Genomic DNA, 13,378 nt, shown 5'->3' on the forward strand with positions numbered 1-13,378 from the left:
CTCCCATTTAGTCTGTGAGCTCGTTGTGGGACAGGGACTGTGTCCAACCTGATTAACTTGTATGTATCCCAGCACTTAGAACAGTACTTGACACAAGGATAGCGTTTAGCAAATGCCACTAAAAGCAGAAAAATGAGTCACCTCTCTTAGTTGCCCTTGGTCTCTCCATGCTGATTCTCTGGGGCTGGCCTGGGGCTGGAGACCTGTACCTCGGAGGGTGTTGTGACCCGTCTCCACTGGACCTCAGCATCCTGGTGTGAGAATCTCCCTGGAAGCACAGGAGTCACAGCTGACTCATCTTCACACTGGCCCACCGGCCCTCTGACCCCATGGCTACCGATGTTGGATAGATGCCCCACATCACCTGGAACATTCCCTCTGTTCTCAGGACTTCTCCTCAGGGCAGTGCCACATAGTTCCTCAATGAGGAAATCAGGATTCTCCCTTTTCCAGCCCTCACCCCCAGTCTGGCACGTAGGCCACGGCTCATACACTCCTCCACCCATCCAGGCACCAACACGCTCAGACCCCCAGACGGAGCCGGAGAAAGGCTTTCATAGGTGGGATGAACTATTTATTGAGCGACTGACAAGTGGGGCCCCAGGTGATACCAGGCCTGCCTGCCAGTTGTTCTCATTTTGGCCACAACTCCCTCCCATCCCACTGCTCTTCCTATCTCCGAAGTCCTTCTGAAATCACATCTCCTCCAGGAAGCCTTCCCTGATTATGCTCTCATCTCCCTTTTCTATAAACCCCCAAATTGTCACTTCACCTCTTCTGCTTCACTTGCTGCCTCATTGAGAAAGGGAGGCAGAGACAGGGACAGAGAGAACTTGAAAGATACATAGGAAAGAGCATAGTGAAAAGAACGCGGGTGTGGGAGTCAGAAGACCTGGGTTCTAATCCCAGCTCCACTGCTTGTCTGCTGGGTGACCTTGGGCAAGTCACTTAACTTCTTTGTGCCTCATCTGTAAAATTGTGATTAAGATTATGGGCCCAGATGGGACAGGGACTGCATCTGACCTGATTATCTCGTATCTACCCCAGAGCTCCCCTCTCAGGGTAGCACCTGGAGAGTTTCCAGTATTCTACGAGACTCGACTTTGGGATGGAGAGTCAAGCAGAGGCATACCCCTTCCATTCCTAGCTTGGACAGTGGCTAGTGAGTGGAAGGCAATCTGCTACTGCTAAGTGCTGAGCAGTGGCGGCATGGGAAACAGTCAAGAGTGCAAGTTTACTGCACAGAAGGAGGCAATAGTAAACCACTTCCATATTTTTACCAAGAAAACTCCATTCATTCAGTCGTATTTATTGAGCGCTTACTGTGTGCAGAGCACTGTACTAAGCACTTGAATAGATACACTACCAAAATGATTGCAGATGGAGGTGGGGTGTTCTGGGAGAGAAGTGTCCATGGTGTCGCTAAGGGTCGGAGACAACTTGACAGCATAAGACAAGACAAGACCCCTGAGCTTAGTACAGTGCCTAGCACGTAGTAAGTGCTTAACAAATACCACAATTATTGTTATTATTTGCCCAAGTACTTCATCTCCAACCCCACCAATAGCATTTATGGACACCTCTTTAAAGTGACTTACTTCCTCCTACTTGAAATTTACATTAGTGCCTGTCTTCCTTGCTTAAGAGTAAGCTCCTTGAGGGTGCATGTCTACTAATTCTAGGGTACTCTCCCAAGGTCAGCGTGAGGTAGGCACTCAGTAAGTTCTGTTGTCTGACTGACTGATTGATTGATTGAAGACCACCCCACAGAGAACCCACTGTGGGGCCCTGTTTGCCCAGGGAGGTTAAAGAGTGGAAGTTTCTATCCTTGAGCTTTTCCACATCAACCTCTTTGGAGCAGGCCCAGGACCACAGTTTAGGACTGTCAGTCTGATGAGGGGCAGAGACTGTGTTTGACCTGATTATCTTGTCTCTACCCCAGTGCTTAGTACAATACTTGATACTTAAGAACTTAATAAATACTATTTGAGAGAGCAGCATAGTCTAGTGGGTAGAGCATGGGCCTGGAAGGCAGAAGGACTTGGGTTCTAATCCCAAATCCATCACTTGTTTGCTGTGTGACCTTGGGCAAGTCACTTAACTTCTCTGGGCCTCAGTTACCTCATCTGTAAAATGGGGATTGATTCTGTGAGCCCCATGTGGAACATAGACTGTGTACAACCCAATTTAGATGTATCTACCCCAGCACTTAGTACAGTGCCTGGCACATAGTAAGTGCTTAACAAATACCATTAAAATATTATTATTATGAGAGACACACCTCCCCTGCAGCTATCTTCCTAGTCCCTCTCCAAGGAAGCAGGGCTCTGAGTAGATGAACTACCTGGGAGAGGAAGATCTGGGCCGGGCTGAAAGGATCCAAGAGGTCACTGGTGGCTCAGACACCCGCCTACTCCTGCCCTCCCCTGGCCCCAACCTGGAAAACAGCTGTTTGTAGAACCCCTTGTAGGCAGAGATGGGAGTTCTTTATGGTGGGAGAACAAGAGCCAATTGCCCCTATTGCACTGACCTAGAAGCAGTCCTGGGTATCAGCAGTGCATCAGAGCACATATGAAGGCTCATTGGATGGTCCATCCCTAATCAATCAATGGTACTTATTGAGTGCTTAATGTATGCAGAGCACTGTACTAAGCACTTGGGAGAGTTCAATACAACAGAGTTGGTAGACAAGTTTCCTGCCCACGAGGAGCTTACAATTTAGAGGAGCTTTTACACGAAGGAGGATGGGTGTCCAGGAGGGCGACCAGCATAACTGTCCTGGTGCCACTATTGGAGACAGAGCCTTAGGCTGAATGGACAGAGGGGCTACTCAATAACAGCATTTCTCATGTTCTTGTAAAATGAGGGGGTGATCCATAATAATTAATAATAACAAAGATGGTACTTGGCAAGTGCTTACTATGTTCCAAACACTGTTCTAAGCCCTGGGGTGGTTAGGAGATAGTCAGGTTGGACACATGTGGGGGTCACAGTCTAGGTAGGCAGGAGTAGGATTTAATTCCCATTTTCTAGAGGAGGCACAGAGAATTTAAATGACTTGCTTTAGATCACCCAGAAGACATGTAACAGAGGAGGGATTAGAACCCAGGTCCTCTGACTCCCAGGCCTGGGTTCTTTCCACTAGGCCATGCTGCTTCTCATCCTTGGTCACTAGAATTGGGGCCCAGGAAGGCCATCTGCCATGGTTCCTCCATGTCAGACCGTGGGGCCAGGAGGGTTCTGCCTGTAGGTTGATGTGCTTGATGACTAAGGTCGCTCTGTCTTCCCTTTTTTTTATGATACTTATTAAGTACTTACTGTGTGTCCTGGGTTAAATAGTCAAGATCCTCAAGTTGTACAGAGTCCCTGTCCCACTTGGGGCTCACAGTTTAAGTAGGGGTGAGTAGGATTTAACCCACATTTTAGTGATGAGGAAACTGAGGCACAGAAAAGTAAAGCGACTTGCCCAAGGTCACCCAGTAGACAAGAGGCTGAGCTGGGATTAGAACCTAGGTCCTCTGACTCCCAGGCCCAGGTTTTTTCCACTAAGCCATGCTGCTTCTCTTCCCTTTTTCCTTCATCCCTCAGCTGATGTGGTAGACGGCTCCCCAGGCAGCTCTCAGCAAAGGGGAGCATCTCACAGAGAACCAGCTCATTTTGGGCATTTGGCATTCACCCCAACCTCAACCCCACAGCATTTATGTACATATCTATAAATTATATATTGTAGACTATATTAGTGTCTGTCTCCCCTTTTAGACTGTAAGCTCATTGTGGTCAGGGAACGTGTCTGCCAACTCTGTTGTATTGTACTCTTCCAAGCACTTAGTACAGTATTCTGCACAAAGTAAGGGCTCAGTCAAATGATCGATCGACTGATTAATTCCCACCCTTCGGAACTCTTCCCTATACCCTGTAACAGAATTCTGCAGGATGGGGGCAGTTCTTGGTTGTCCCAGCCTCTGTTGGGTAAAGTAGCAGAACTAACAGCGGGGGGAGGCAGCTGTGTTCACTCCGGGCCCCTCCGGCCCCCCTCCCTCACCCGCATCCATGCCCCCGCGCAGATGGAAATAAACCTGAGGCTAGGAATAACCTCCCCACCCAGAAATACACTCGCCATCTCCACTGGATTGGGCTCGTGTTGCACTTTCCCAGAAACAACCTTGTAGCTGTTCTTGTGGTTCTTCAATCTTGTATCCCTTCCCACTCCCCCAAATCCTCCTTCTTCTGTTCTTTCCTGATAGGTGCTAGGAGCCATGGCATTTCTATCTGTCTGGCTCTCGATAGCCTAAGGAGATCTGTGATCTCTGTTAAGCTCTTACTAGGTGCCAAGCACTGTTCTAAGCACCGGGGTAGGTAGACAGTAATCAGTCCCTGCTTCACCAGTGATTCACAGTCTAAGGGGGAGGAAGAACAGCTTTTTTACCCCAATTTTATAGATAAGGAAACTGGGGCACAGAGACCATGTACCTTGCTCCACCCAGCAGGCAAATGGCAGAGCTGAGATTAGAACTCAGGACCTCTGACTCCCTGGCCCATGCTGTTTCCATTAGGCCACACCGTTTCTTCCTATGTATCTTTCAAACTCTCTCTGGCCTGTCTCTCTGCTTCTCTGTCTCACTCTCTGGGGGTCTCACAGGCCCCAGACACTGGACGGTCTGTAGCCGTGGCCATCCAAACAAGCGCTGCCCTGTGTCCGGAGCTCTGGGGATGGCTGACGGGCAGAGAGCAAACAAAAAAAGGGGAAAAAATCCTGTTCAAAAAGAACAAGCAGAGCCGGCCAAAACAAACACACGTAGCAAACGCAGAAGGGGCCTGTAAGATTCCAGTCTTGGGCAGGCTGGGCCTTGGGGTCGGAGCCTGTCTCTGGGATGGCAGGAAAGGGGGGGGGTGTGGAGGGGGCCACTGGACCGTTTACTGGCTGGACCCTCGCCGTGGGCCAAGAGGAGGGGTGGGGTTTTGGTGCCTACATCGACTTTTGAAAACCACACTGGGCACAGCGCAGGCTCGGGGTTTGAAATCCTGGTGGGCAGAGGGAGTGTCTCTCAGCAGCAGGGTCCCACACTGGGACTCTCTCCCTTCACCTCCGAGACCCTTACCCTCTCCTCCCTGCCTCCCTCCAGCTCCTGCCTCTCCCCGACCCCAACCTTATTTCACTGGGATCAGAGCTTGTGCTTTCTGCTGAACCTGGGGCAGGTGGACAGCATTGACGGTTGCAGCCCTGTCCGCTGGTCAGAGGACCAGCTGACCGTCTCCAGGAAGTGGGCCTGATCACTAGCAGTCCCTGCCTCAGACTGGGGCTGGACCAAGCTAGGGATGAAGGGACCGGGGAGCCTGACACAAGGAGGTCATTTTTCACCAACTGACCGGGCCTAGGGTCAGAGGCAGAGGGGCAGACAGGCAGAGACTCACAGGGAGAGAGGAGAGGGTGGGGATGCTGGCTAGGGCCTCACAAAGGTTGGAGGAATGGGGCCGGCAAAGAGGATGATCAGGTGGCCCCCTGTGAGCAAATATCTGACCCCCATTCTCACTCCAGGAATGAAGCTAGGAAGGTCCCTAAAAGCCCATGTTTTCCAAGAATTTGGGGATCAGAGCACAGACCAGAAGCAGGTAAGGAGAAGCCATTGCTGTTGTGGCAAAGCCTTTTCCACTCCTGTTACGATCACTGCGTCAACTGCCAATCAATAAATCAATCAATCGATGTCATCTATTGAGCACTATGCAGAAAAGAACTTGGAGAAGTACAATAGATTTAGTAGGCATAATCCCCATCCACAAGGAGTTTAATCTTATGGAGACAGACACTAAAATAAATAATCTGAGAACAGAGACATGTACATGAGAAGCAGCATGGCCTAATGGATAGAGCACGGGCCTGGAAGTCAGAAGGACCCTGGTTCTTATTCTGGCTTTGCCACTTGTCTGCTGCATCACCCTGGCCAAGTAACTACACTTCTCTTTGCCTCACTTACCACAACTGTAAAATGGAGATTAAGACCATAAGCCCCATGTGGGACATGGACTGTGTCCAACCTGGTATCTACCCCAGTTCAATGCCTGTTACATAGTAAGTGCTTAAACAAATACCATAAAAAAAATGCTGTTGGCATGAGGGGGTGCTTGGATAATGTGACATTCCTGAATTAACAATAAGCGGGAAATAGGGTAGAGAGATGAGAGGTTCATCAGGGAGAATATATGATTTCAGAATGTTCTTGAAGGTGGGGAGAACAGTGGTCTGCTGGATATGAAGGGGAAAGGCATTTGGCAGAGGTGGATGGTGAGACAGAAGGGAAGAAAGGATAGGGATTAGGTTGAGTAGGTTGGTTTGGGAGGAGAGAAGCATTCAATCAATCATTTTATTTATTGAGCACTTATTTATACTGCAGAACACTATGCTAAGTGCTTGGGAGAGTATAATATAATGGAGTTGGTAGACACGTTCCCTGCCCCCAAGAAGCTTACACTAGAGTCCAGAACTTAGTCTGTTTTCCTTCCAAGACCCCTGGGGACTCCTCCCTGAAATTTTCCAATGCACCTGCCTTACTGGCTTCCAGGTTCCTCTCCCAAGAGGCCCCAAACCTGAGGCGTCACCCCTAGAAACTCCCTCCTCTCTGTATCATTCTGAAAAACATGGCCATTTTAGGCAGAAGAAGAGAGAGAAATTGAAATAATTTCTTCTGAGGTCAACAGTCTTCCTCTCTCTGTTTTGCCCTCTGTGGCCAACTGCCTGGCACCTGGAAGTCTTAATAATAATAACACCACAACCACCACCATCACCTCCACCAATAATAATAGTATAAATGATAATTGTGGTCTCCTTCCCTGTAGTATCATATTTCCTCCTGCCTTCAGGATATCTCCAATTGGATATACTGCCAGCACCTCAAACGTAGCATGTCCAAAGCAGAATTCTTTATCTTCCCACCTAAATCTTGTCTTCCCCTTGACTTTCCCATCACTGTAGACAGCACCACCATCCTCCCTGTCTCACAAGCCCATAGTCTTGGGGTTAACCTCGACACATCTCTCTCATTCAAACCACATATTCAATCTGTTCACCAAATTCTGTCAGTTCCACCTTCACAACTTCACTAAAATCTTTCCTTTCCTTTCCAAACTGCTACAACATTAGTACAAGCACTTATTCTATTCCACCTTGATTATTGCATCAACCTCCTTGCTGATCTCCCTGCCTCCTGTCTCTCCCCACTCTAGTCCATACTTAACTTTGCTGCCCAGATCATTTTTCTACAAAACCATTCAGTCCATGTTTCCCCCTCCTCAAGAACCTCCAGTGATTGCCCATCCATCTCTGCATCAAACAGAAACTTCTTACCATCGACTTGCCCCCTCCTATTTTACCTTGTTGATTTCTTACTACAACCCAACCCACACACTTGGCTCCTCTCACTGTCCCTGGATCTCATCTATCTTGTCACTGACCCCTTGCCCACATCCTGCCTCTGGCCTGGAACTCCCTCTCTCTTCATATCCAACAGATGACCAACCTCCCTACATTCAAAGCCTTATTTAAATTACGTCTCCTCCAAGAGGCCTTTCCCGATTCGGTCTTCATTTTCTCTCTGTCTTTTTTAATGGTATTTGTTAAGCACTTACTACATGCCACGTACTATACTAAGTGCTGGGGTACATACAAGCTAATCAGGTTGGACACAGTCCCTGTCCCCAATGTGGTTCACATAGCAGACAAGTGGTGGAGCTGGGCTTAGAACTCAGGTCCTTCTGACTATCCACTAGGCTATGCGGCTTCTTCTCCTACTCCCCCCTACATTGCCTGATACTTGAGTTTTCACCCTTTGGTCACCTCTCCCTCAACACCACAGCACTTATATATGTATCCATAATTTATTTATTTACTTAGTTCAATGTCTATCTCCCCCAGAGACTATAAAGTTGTTGTGGGCAGGGAACTTGTCTACCAACTCTGATTGTACTCTCTGAGGTGCTTAGTACAGTGTTCTGAACACAGTAAGTGCTCAATAAATTAGATAGATTGACTGAGTGGTTGATTGACTTAGTGTTTTAACTTGGAGGGAGAAGAGGGAAGAGGGAGGAAGCAGAAGGAATGATTTTGGGGAGGACTTCCAGTTATAATCAATCTATCTATCAATCAATCAGTGGTTTTAAGGAGGCCCCAGGGGCTGGGGTCAGGAGGGATGCATACTCTTATGGAACTGAAGCCAGGAGCTGGGTTGGAGCTAGGAGTGGATTTGGAGACAGAGATGACAGTAGGTCTGGAGGAGAGGTTGGAGCCACAGAAGGGGGCAGGAGACGAGCCCCCCAGTAACCTGATCATTTTGGGGTGGGCTGTCCTCCGAGGCCATGTCAATTGAATGAGCCTGTGTGGAATGGATGACAGCCACCAACAGCCCAAGTCCAAATTCTATGCTAACCAGGAACAGTGTCTCCGGGCATGCTGGGAGCACACTGCCAAACCTCCCAAGAAAAGCTCCACATCCATCCCCCCATTTTCCTCCCCAGTCACGAACCCCAGAAGCCATGGCTGTGAGAGAGGGCCCATTCAGCAGCTGCAGGTGGACAGGCTCTATGGGAAACTGAAGCAGAGGGGCCTGGGTACACAGAGGCCAGCACCAGCCACCGGCTCCCTGGAGCTGCATTTGGCTCAGTCCCCAGGTCGGGCAGATAGCCATGGTGAGGATGCCCAGTTGAGCAGGAAGTTCCTGCTTAGAGACGGTGGGGTGACCAAGAGGTCCAAGCAGGCTTGTCTCTCCTCTCTTGACTGCCATCTTCAACTGTTTGCTTTCCAACATCTTCTTCCTTTCAAACATGCTTTTGTCTCCCCTAACTTAAAAAAAAAAACCCTTGACCCCACAGCTCCTTCCAGGTATCGCCTCATCTCCTTCCTACCATTTCTCCCAAATTTCTTGACAGAGTTGTTTAAACCAGCTGTCTCCACTTCCTCTCCTCCAATTCTCTTCTTGACCCTTCCATCTGGCTTCCACCCTCTTCACGCCACAGAAGCAGCCCTCTCTAGGTAACCAATGGCCTTCTTCTTGCCAAATCTTACAACCTCTATCTTAATCCTCCTAGACCTCTCAGTTGCTTTTGACACTGTAGATGACACCTTTCTCCTTGAAACTTTATCCAACCTTGGTTTCACTGACACAGTCCTCTCTTGGTTCTCCTCCTATCTCTCTGACTGCTCCTTCTCAGTTTCTTTTGCTAGCTCCTCCTCTGCCTTCCATCAACTGACTGGGGGGGCAGGAGGGGAGGGGTCCCTCCAGGCTCAGTTCTGGGTCCCCTGCTATTCTCCATCTACATCCACTAATTCATTCATTCATTCATTCATTCAATCAATCATATTTATTGAGCACTTACTGTGTGCAGAGCACTCTACTAAGTACTTAGGAGAGTACAATACAACAATAAAAAGACACATTCCATGCCCACAATGAGCTTATAGCCTAGAGTGGAGGGGGGAGACAGACAAGCACTTAACAAATGCCATCATTATTATTATAAATAAATAAATTACAGATATGTACATAAAGGCTGTGAAGCTGGGAGGGGGAATAGCAAAGGGAACAAGTCAGGACAACACAGAAGGGAGGGGGAGAAGAGGAAAGGGGGGCTTAGTCAGGGAAGGCCTCTTGGAGAAGAAGTAGCTTCAATAAGGTTTTGAAGAGGGGGAGAGCAATTGTCTGTCAGATTTGAGGAGGGAGGGAGTTCCAGGCCAGAGGCAGGATGTGGGCTACAGGTGGGCAGTGAGATAGATGAGATCAAGGCACACTGAGGAGGTTAGCACTAGAAAAGCAAAGTGTGCAGGCTGGGTTGTAGTAGGAGAGCAGCAAGGTGAGGTAGGAGGGGCAAGATGATTGAGTGCTTTGAAGCCAATGGTGAGGAGTTTTTGTTTGATGTGTTGGTGGATGGGCAACCACTCAAGTTTTTGGAGGAGTGGGAAATAAGTCCTGAATATTTTTGTAGAAAAATGATCTGGGAGGCAGAGTGAAGTACGGACTCGAATGGGGAAGAGACAGGAGGCTGGGAGGTCAGCAAAGAGGCTGATGCAGTAATCACCACACTCCCTTGGAGAACTCATTTGCTCCCATGGCTTCAACTACCATTTCTATGCAGATGATTCACAAATCTACATCTCCAGCTCTGACATCTCTCCTACCCTGCAATCTCACATTTCCTCCTGCCTTTGGGACATCTCTACCTGGATATCCCTTCAACACCTCAAACTAAACATGTCCAAAACTGAACTCTTTATCTTCCCACTCAAACCATGTCCTCCCCTTGTCTTTCTCATCATTGTAAACTATACCACTACCCTCCCTATCACACGAGCCTGCAACCTCGGCATTGTCCTTGACTCATCTCTTTCCTTCCAACCACATATTTAATGTCTCCATTGTCAGCACTGTTAATATCCACCCTTTCCTCACCAACCAAACTGTTTCTACGCTGACCCAAGCACTTATCCTATCCTGCCTCGACTACTGCATTAGTCTCCTCGATGACCTCTGACCTCCTCTCTCTCCCCACTCCAGTCTATCCTTCACTCTGCTGCATGGATCATTTTTCAACAAAACGTTCAGTCTGTAGGTGTCCACTCCTCAAGAATCTCCAGTGGTTGCCAATCCACCTCTGCATCAAACAGAAACTCCTTACCATCGGCTTTAAGGTTGTCAGTCACTTCACCTCACTGATCTCCTACTCCAGCCCAGGCCGCATGCCCCACTTGTCTAGCACCAGCTTACTCATTATGCCTCGATCTCATCTATCTCAATGCCGACCTCTCACCCACGTCCTCCCTGTAGCCTGGAAGTCCCTCTCCCTCTGAATATGCCAGACCACTACTCTCTCCACCGTCACGGCTTTATTAAGGTCACATCTCCTCCAAGAGGCCTTCCCCGATTAAGCCCTCTTTTCCCCAGCTTGGCTTCCATCTGCGTCGTCTAGGCCCTTGGATCTGAGACCTCTTTAAATTTGACATTCACCCCACTTCCAGCTCCACAGCACTTATTTATATATCTTTAAATTATATGTGATAAATTATTTAATTATACAAATTCTGTCTCCCCCTCTAGATTTGTAAGCTCACTATTGTCAGGGAACAAGTCCACTAATTCAGTTGTACTCTCCAAAGCTCTTAGTAGAGTGCTCCGCACATAGTAAGTGCTTATCATTAATTAATTGATCCCATCCTGCTGTTGCAGTTCCAGGTGCCCATCCAGTGACCAGAGCATGGACCTTCCCCACTGTAGTCCCAGGGAGGTGGAGGGGCTGACAAGAGGGGTGGGGTGGGGTGGCAGCAACTGGCTTTCTTCCTCTGTGTGGTCAAGATTTGCCACTGATGCAGATTCTCTGGCGGAGATGACCTTGTCACCGTCTCTGACCCCCTGCAATGGAGCATGTCCTGATCCGAGGTCCAGAGCAGGTCCACCTGCTAATGGGCAGGTGGTATTTCCTGCCCAGAGGAAAGTCTCCTCCTATCCTCTTCCTCCTCGGCCCTGTTGCCGGGCAGCAGCATGGGAGTCCAGAGAGGCGTGGTTCTCTGAGTTGTCTGCATGCCCCCGCCATGAATAACTGCCCTCTGGATTTATTTAAAGACCATGGGGCCAAAATTAGCCCAGGCTGCTTATTTCTGAGAGCTGCAGGCCTCCCCTGAGCTTCCTGTGGAAAAACGTCCCCACTCTCATGAGACCCAAAATAACAGTCCCCACTCATCCCAGGCCCTTTGCACTGTGGGATTTCTCTCTCCATCTTTTCTGTTTCTCTGTTTTTCTTTCTGGATCTCGAGGAAGCCAGGTCTCGCCTGAGTGCCTGTGCCCAGCCAAGTTTGAGCAATTAAAATAAAACTGTTTGGGGGGACTGTCAGAGGGCAAAAGAACTTAGGGAGAGGGCTGGGAGGAAAAGTGGGTGGGGGGAAATCTGTGCACTGGGACCACATCACTCGCTCCTTCCAACTAGAGGCCGAGGGAGTTCCAGAAAGCACTGTCTTTTTCATGGTGTTTGTTAAGCACTTACTATGTGCCAGGTACTATACTAAGCACTGAGGTAGATAAAAGATAATAGAGTTAGGCACAGTCCCTGTCCCACACAGGGCTCACAGTTTTAATCCCCATTTTAAAGGATGAGGTAACTGAGACACAGAGAAGTTAGTGACTTGCCCAAGGTCACACAACAGACAAGTGGCAAAGCCAGGATTAGAACTGAGGCTCTCTGACTCATCTTAAATAAACTTTTTATTGGGCTGGGAGAAAGGGGAGTAGTACAGAGTCTCCCCATGTGGAATGTAAGCTCACTGAGGGTAGGGAATATGTCTATTATATTGTTGTGTTGTGTGCTTAGTACAGTGCCCTGCACACAGTAAGTGCTCAATAAATATGATTGATTGATAGAGCGGGGCACAGACATGAATATAAATAAACAAATAATGTATAATTTATAATTTAAAGATAAGTACATAGATGCTGTGGGGTTGAAGGTGGGGGGAAAATCAAATGTCCAGAGGTCACAGAGCCAAGTGCATGGACAATGCAGAAGGGAGAGGGAGCTGGGGAAAAGAGGACTTGGGGAAGTCCTCTTAGAGAGGTTGTGACCTTAATAGTGCTCTGAAGATGGAGAGAGTGGTGGTCTGGTGTATTTGGAGGGGGAGAGAGTTCCAGGCTAGGGAGTAGATCGTTGCAAACAGTGAGATTGACAAGCTCGGCGCCCAATGAGCAAGCTGCCTCTAGAGTGGAGTGTGCAAACTGGGTTGCAGTAGGAGATTAGTGAGGTGTGGTAGGATTGGGAGAGCTACTTGAGTGCTTTAAAGCACTTAGATTGAGTTTCTCATCAAGAAGAAACTCCTGATTATTGGTTTTAAGACTTTCAATCACCTCTCTCCCTCCTACTCTCTTCTGTCACTACATCTCAACTTTCATCCTTTGTTTCTCTCAAGCCAACCTATTCACTATACTTAGCTCTCATCTCTCATGCCACCAATCTCTTGCTTACCTCCTCCCTGCTCCTTTGCGCTTTCTCTGCCTTAATGATAATAATAATAATAGTATTTTTTAAGCAATTACTATGTGCCAAACACTGTATTAAGCACTGTAGTAGATGTAAGATAACCAGGTCAGAACTGTCCCTGTCCCACCTGAAACTCAATCTAAATAGCAGGCAGAACAGGGATAGAATCCTCATTTTCCAGAGGAAGAAACCAAGGCCCAGAGAAGTGAAGTTACCTGCCCCAAGTCACACAACAGGAATATAATAATAAAAATAATTACGGTATTTGCTAAGCACTTACTATCTGCCAAGCACCGTTCTAAGTGCTGGGGTAAATACAAGGTAATCAGGTTGTCCCACGAGGGGCTCACAGTCTTAATCCCCATTTTACAGA

The 13,378-nt window shown here is 48.2% G+C and overlaps 1 non-coding gene across 1 annotated transcript; it reads left to right on the forward strand.

Annotated features, from left to right (window-relative positions):
• Positions 1-1,051: 1,051 nt before the first annotated feature.
• Positions 1,052-1,189, forward strand: LOC119929306. The gene has a single exon (XR_005451437.1). It is a non-coding gene; the product is annotated as a small nucleolar RNA SNORA7 (small nucleolar RNA).
• The last annotated feature ends 12,189 nt before the right edge of the window (positions 1,190-13,378 follow it).

Source organism: Tachyglossus aculeatus, chromosome 5 (genome assembly GCF_015852505.1).
Source record: "Tachyglossus aculeatus isolate mTacAcu1 chromosome 5, mTacAcu1.pri, whole genome shotgun sequence".
In the NCBI taxonomy this organism is placed as follows: domain Eukaryota; kingdom Metazoa; phylum Chordata; class Mammalia; order Monotremata; family Tachyglossidae; genus Tachyglossus; species Tachyglossus aculeatus.